We start from the raw sequence: 7172 nt of genomic DNA, 5'->3' as shown, positions 1-7172 counted from the left end.
CTTTCCCTTTGTGTTCGTCATTTTGGTTAATTACTGGAAGATGGCGGTTCCCCTGATTGTATAGCTTTAAATCTAGCGATACAGGCTGAGGTAGGCTATGGCCCCCAATTTCTGGGTCCTTTAAGGGAGCCAAGGAGGCAAGCAAGAATCTGTGATGAATCCTGGAAACTATCCTTAGTCCTGCTTTCTCTTTACTTTCACAAGCATGGCCTCGGCTTCCCCTGCTTATACCTGCAGTTCTGTCCTGTCAAGGCTTTCAGATTCTGTTTCTTAGAAGTTTTTCTCACCTTGGAGAGAGCTGGTATCAGGCCCTGGGTGGATCCTTGCTCCAACTCTTTCCTTCCCCCTAGTTGAGACCATGGGATATTGAACTTCTGGTTTATCCTTTTCTAGGACTGATCCTGAGGGATTTCACCGTGTTCTGCCTCATGATCTGGGTTGTGATCTCAAGCATCCCCAACTTTTGCTTCCTGTCTGACTAGTAAAAAAGGAACTTGAGGGGTCAGTAGGTGGCGTGGTGGTTAAGGGCACTGGACTCACACATACTGACTGTGGTTCAAGTACTGAATCTGGTGGCTTGCTTTCTCACTTTCTCTCTCTCTACTTCTCTGGTCAAATTAAAATAAATAAATAAAGTCAAATAAAATTGTTCTTTAGAAGAGGGAAAAGATCTTGATTCTTTACTCTGAGTTGGAAAGTTCTCTTTGGACTCATCTGTCTCCTGTTCCGTCCTTTCATATTAGAGGCCTGCACCTGGTCATAGCCGTACGGCTTGGCTTAATCACCCCAGCTCTGGCTTAATCACCCCAGCTCAATTCCCTGATGGAAAACTCCAGCCTCTGTGTGGTAGGTAGGATCACCGAGGCTGTCAAGGGAAGGGAATTCAATTCCAATCAGAAGATTCTTGCTTGATCACACATCAGCTGTACAATTCTCTAGGCAAGTCATTTAACACTCTCCGCTCTGTTTTCTTATCTCTAAAACGGGGACCTATTCTTTTTTATTTTTATTTTTTTATATTTTTTTAGAGGTTTTTGCTATAGGGTGTGTGTGCTCGCCAGACAGAGAGAGACAGAGAGACAGAAAGTGAGAAATCACCCCCCAGGGGGGATGGTCACGCCGCAATCCCTTCTCCTCCATGCTCCTCTTGGGATTTTGGGCACGCACGCACACGCGCCCAGCGTGAGTTTTAAGCCACCCGGTCTGGGATGTGAACCGCGGTCGACTACATGGAAGTCCAGCGACATAGCCATTACGCTAACTGCTCATCCCATCTAAAACAGGGACCTATTCTACCCAAGGCACAGGGTTGTCATGAAGCCCTCCTTTCCTTTTGAAATGCCAGAACTTGTTTCTAGACTCTTCTCTCTGCTCTTTTCACTAGGTGCTTTGAGTATCTTCTATATGCTGATTACTCCCAGATTCATATCTCCAACCCCAAACTTTCTCTGACCTCTCAGCTGATATACCTGTCTCCTTAAAAAACATCTCCATCTGGATGCCTAATGTATCCAGGATGGAATTCCCTGTGGGACTTTACCTCACCTGGCCTCATTCCTATCCTCCTACTTCTGTTCACAGTAAGTGGTAATAACATGTACCCAGTTGCTCCAATCTAGAAGTCATTCTTGATTCTTCACTTTGCCTCACTCCCTTCAAGCCATCAGTAAGTCCTGTGGCTCTGCCTTCAGAACACATACCATATCTATCCATTTCTGGCCCAGCTACGGTGGCCTATAGGTAGCGCCAGCCCACCAGAGCCTGGAAGCTGTATGAGAAGCCTGGGTTTGGCTCCTGGGCCAACATGAACATGCAGGACACAGTTACTTGCACCTGTAATCTCAGCTAATTTGGTGGCTAAGGAAGGAGGACTGTGACATAGTGAGAGGTAAAAAATACCCAGAGTTGAGACCAGTAGTTAGTGTAATGTCTATGTCACTGAACTCCCATGTAGTCGACTGCGGTTTGAGCCCTGGACTTGGTGGCTTAAATTTACGCTGGGCACGTGTGCATGCGTGCGTGCCCAAGATCCCGAGAGAGAATGGAGGAGAAGGGATTGCGGCATGGCCATCCCCCCTGGGGGGTGATTTCTCGCTTTCTATATCTCTGTTTCTCTCTGTCTTTCTGGTGAGCGCACGCGCCCTATAGCAAAAACCTCTACCAAAAAAAAAAAAATACTCAGTTTTTCTTTGTGTCATAGATCATGTGTGCTCCCTGGAGAGAGACAGAGAGAGACAGTGAGAGGGAAAGTGAAAAGTCACCCCTTAGGGGAGATGGCCAAACTGCAATCCCTTCTCCATTCTCCTCCTGAGATCTTGGGCATGCATGCACACGTGCCCAGCATGATTTTCAAGCTACCGGATCTGGGACTCGAACTGTGGTCCGCCATGTGGGAGTCCAGTGATGTAACCATTACACCATCTGTTGCCTTCCTCCATCTCTTTCTCTCTGCTTCTATCTCTCTAATTCTCCTCTTCTCCTTCCTTCCCTCTCTCCTTTTTATAAAGAAGGGGGAAAAACAAAAACAAAAACCCTGCCATGCGGTCGACTACGTGGGAGTCCAGCGACATAGCCATTACGCTAACTGCTGGTTCCCCCTCTCTCCTTTTTATAAAGAAGGGGGAAAAACAAAAACAAAAACCCTGCCATCCATTTCTTTCCATCTAGTTCAAGCCACTGTTATCTTCATCTGAACTTCCACAGTAGTCTGCTAACTGGCTTATCTAGTTGAGTTTTCACTTAGCAGCCAAAAGGTAAGTTATATCCTGTCACTATTCTATTTAACACCAAACAGTGACTTTCTGTTTCACTAAGAATAAAACCCTGACCACGGACTCTGAGATCCTGCCTGACCAGGCCTCGTTTCCCTCTCTGGTCTCTTCTCTCCTTTCTTCATACACTCAGGCCATGCTGGCTTCCTCTTTGTTCTGGATGCCAGCGACTCTTTCCTGCCTCAGGGACTTGCTACATGGCATTCTCTCTGCCTCTGGTATTTGTATGGCTGTTTCTGTCCCATCCTCCAGGCCTCAATTTAAATGTCATTCTCAATGATCATATCTGACAAAGTCTTTTATATCACTCTGCCAACTTATTTCTTAGTGCTTTTTAAAAAGCAGGAATTATTTTGTTCACTTATTTGTTTCTTGACTGTCTGCCCAGGAGAATTTGGATTTAATGACAGGAAGGCCCTTGTTGCTTGTCATTCTACTCTTGGTGCCTGGTAAACCGTAGTAATACAATAAATATTTACTACCTTTGTGACTATTTAAACTCTAAGAATGGTTATTTTTCCACTCAAAGGGATCTCCCTTCCCTAGAACTCATGCTTTACCACTACCTGATACTTAAGACCTTTCCGCCACTTCCATTTTACCCTCTGTGACTTAATAAAAGCTCCTCCTTCTCTGATGTGGATGTTCCAAGAGATGGTACAGAGCTTAGGGGACTTCTGGAAAGAAGAAGGGTCTAATATGTCCAAGATCTTCTTTTTGAGATTCAAAATCAGGAGAATTTTTTATTATAGAAAATGTATATTCAGGGACCAGCGGGTGGCACGGCGGTTAAGGGACTGGACGCTCCCACGTGGCCGACCATGGTTGGAATCCCAGAACTGGTGTCTTGCTTTCTCTCTCCCTCTCTGGTCAAATTAAAAATAAATGGATGAATAAGTAAAGTTAAAGAAATAATTCTTTAACAATTATTAAAAAATGCATATTCAAAGGCTCTGATGAAGACCTAGGGATAGAGTCTGTCAATACTCCTTCTAAAAATGTTTACTATAATGGAAAGAGTTGGCCCTTTTGTGTGGTTTGGTTGGTGGGAACTAGGAATGGTTATGCTGGGTCTGGGAAGTATTTATGTATTTATTTGTAATTTGTTACATGTCTCCAAGCACACGCATGCAAATTAAACAAACAAAAAGATTCAAAGTCCTTTGTTGGAGCTTTCAATTGACTGAGCCTAGGTCACGCACCTGTCAGCAGACTCCTAAGGTGGCTAGAGAACCTTCACTTTTAGTGTTTTCCATGGGGAGGTCAGCCCTCCTTTCCACCAAGACCCAAAGACTGGAGAATTCTCAGATGGAAAGAGACTCGATGCTGAGTGTCCAAAGACACAGCGAATGACCACTATCAAGGAATACTGCCCCACAGCCTTTCCCTCCCACCGTGCCCTTTCTGAGGGTGAGGAGAGGAAGGTGCTTAGCAAGCATCATATAAGGAGGCGTTCACTCTCAGGGTCATGCAAATGCCTTCTTGAATGTCTCCCTCAGGTACCTGTCTGATCTCCTCCTAGCCCAGCCCCACCAGTTGCATCCTGTGCTTCTCTTTTGCAGCTTTCACTATGCCTGCATTTAATATTCACTCAGTGTCTGTCTTCATAATATATTAGAATTTTTATGAAGACTAAGACCATGGCTGATTTATTTTCTGTACCCAAAACAGATTCTGACACAAATTTGGTATTCAACTAGTATTAGTAGAGCAGTTGACTGACTTAATGACATATATGTTTGGCTTACAATAGAAATGGTCTCGGGGCCAACAGGTAGCATGGTAGTTAAGGCACTGGACTCCCTCATGGCCATCAGCTGTTCGAGTCCTGGACCCAGAGGCTTGAAAATCACTCCAGGCTTGTGTGCATGCGTGCCCAAAAATCCAGAAAACAGAATGGAGGAGAAGGGATTGTGATTTGGCCATTCCCCCTGGAGGGGGTGATTTATCACTTTCCCTTTCACTGTCTCTCTCTAGCAAGCACACATACACTATGGCAAAACAAATCTTAAGAAAGAAAGAACGAGAGAGAGGAGAGAGAGAGAGAGAGAGAAGAAGGAAGGAAGGAAGGAAGGAAAAGAAAGAAAGGAAGAAGAAAGAAAGAAAGAATCTCACAAGAAAATTGCTTTTTTTCAGGTGTGTATTTATATTGAAATAGCATGTCTTTGTTATTCAATAAGCATTGAATGAAACTAAACTACATATTGAAAATTTAAGATAAGGCACTTATTGTTATAGGAATGGATGGCCCCCTCCATAGCTGTGATGGTCATTAGTCAATGCTTCTAATACTAATGAATGGATTGAAGGGAGTGCTTTTGTGAATTGGGCAGTATTTTCTTTCACTATCTGGTGTTCCTGCCTGAAAGTCAAGATGATTTAGTATTAATGAGACCACTATATGGATGTATTTACAATTTTTTAAACAAACATTGTAGCAAAATGATGTCTCAAGAATTTAATGTAGCAATCACTTACTTTTTAAAAATATTTTACTTTAACAAGCATCAATGAAAAGTGAAAAGATAATTTGTTTTCTGCCTTGATTTGGAAGGGAAGCTAGGGCTGTGTCTTCTAAATTTTGGCCCTGTTTTTCTAACAGGGAGTTGTAAGCACCCACGTGTGTCTGTGGGGGAGGGACACGTATTTCAGGAGCTGTCCTGAAGACTGTCCCAGCCTCCCAGTTTTTGTTAGGGAAGTCTACGCACAAAGAAGCCAACTAGACTGGATTGTCTCAGGAGGAGAGGGATAAGGACTTTTTTATCTCAAGGACAAGAGAGAGGAGCGTAGTGGCATCTGGGTACGTCGAATATCTCTAGAACTTGGAAAGCAGATCCTGTGTGTTTCATAAAGCCCTCCAAGGTGCTTTATTTGGGAAGGGCTGCTCGTATGGAGGAGACCACACTGGAGGCAGCCATTATGGCTGTGACCTGGGAGAAAGCAGTGAAGGCCTGGATGGCTTGGCCTGTGGTTGGTAGAGAGAGCCATGGTGGAGCACAACTCTTCAGCTGTCCAGCACTGCCCAATCATGAAGTTCAACAGCAATATCCTGAGCATGAGGAGCAAGGGAAATAAAATGAATTAACCCAGAATAAGGACTAGGTCCTTCCTATTTCCAGGAACTACGGGGTCCTCATAGGGTCAAGTGGAGGATGACATGAAGTCCCAATAATAACTGGACATTTCACTAACTTTGGCAAGGATGTTCTGGAGCTGGACTTTAAATAAACAAATCAATAAATACAACATTCTCTGAGTCTTGTGTGTTGTGGAGCATTCATCATTGGTATGTGACTACTAATATTGTAAAGAATTATAGAAACAATACTCTTTTTTTTTTGGAGAGGTTTTCGCTATAGGGTGCGTGCGCTTGCCAGACAGACAGACAGAGACAGAGAGACAGAAAGCGAGAAATCACCCCCCCAGGGGGGATGGTCACGCCGCAATCCCTTCTCCTCCATTCTCCTCTCGGGATCTTGGGCACGCATGCACACACGCCCGGCATGAGTTTTAAGCCACCGGGTCCGGGACGCGAACCGCGGTTGACTACGTGGGAGTCCAACGACATAGCCATTACGCTAACTGCTGGTTCCCAAAACAATACTCTTTAAAATTTTTTTTTTATTTAATTCGTTCATTTATATTTTAATTTTACCAGAGTTACAGAGAGAGAGAGAGAGAAAGTGAGAAAACAAGCCACCAAGTCCAGGACTTGAACTGTGGTCGACCATGTGGGAGTGTCCAGTGCCTTAACCACAACACCTGCTGGTCCCAATACTTGGGTTATTTAGCAAAGACAGTAAGAATATTAATCACTCTGCTTACTCTAGGGAAAAGAAGGAAGCAAGTTTCCAGTACAGAGAGGAATTCAAAATGGAGGTTCTGCTTCATTATCTTTCTTTGAGCCTTAGGCTCTCACCTGGAAAGTGAGAAGAGGGTATGAATACATGGAAGGAAGAAATGTTCAGGATAGGCTGTGGTTTACAGTTCTCATTTATTTTACCTTCTTAAATCACCTAATAGATTAGTAGGAAGTTAGTGGGACAAGGTAAAAGTATCAGGCCTATGTGGGACCCTCCCTGAGGACTTGATAGCTAGTGGTTCCTTCTTCTTCCCATCAAGTGATTCAGGTGGCAGAGTGGGTGGCCTTTGGAGAACTTAAAAATGCATCTGCACAGATTTGAGGGAGTGGGTGGTGCCCAGGCTTTAGAACTGGCCAGGCCAGGCTGTACCCATGTGGGAGGCATTGCAAGGGCTGAGGCTACAGTCTGGTTTAGTCTTGGCAGGTCCCAGGAGTATCACACAGCAATCACGGGCCAACTTGGCGCTCTATCTAAGGCTAGCCTCATTCCCTATCACCTGGCTACTTCTCCCCCGATGGCTTCTGCCTGCTAGTCATGG

Source organism: Tupaia chinensis, unplaced genomic scaffold, assembly GCF_000334495.1.
Source record: "Tupaia chinensis unplaced genomic scaffold, TupChi_1.0 Scaffold000418_1, whole genome shotgun sequence".
Lineage (NCBI taxonomy): Eukaryota > Metazoa > Chordata > Mammalia > Scandentia > Tupaiidae > Tupaia > Tupaia belangeri.
Note: the sequence above shows the minus strand (reverse complement) of the source record.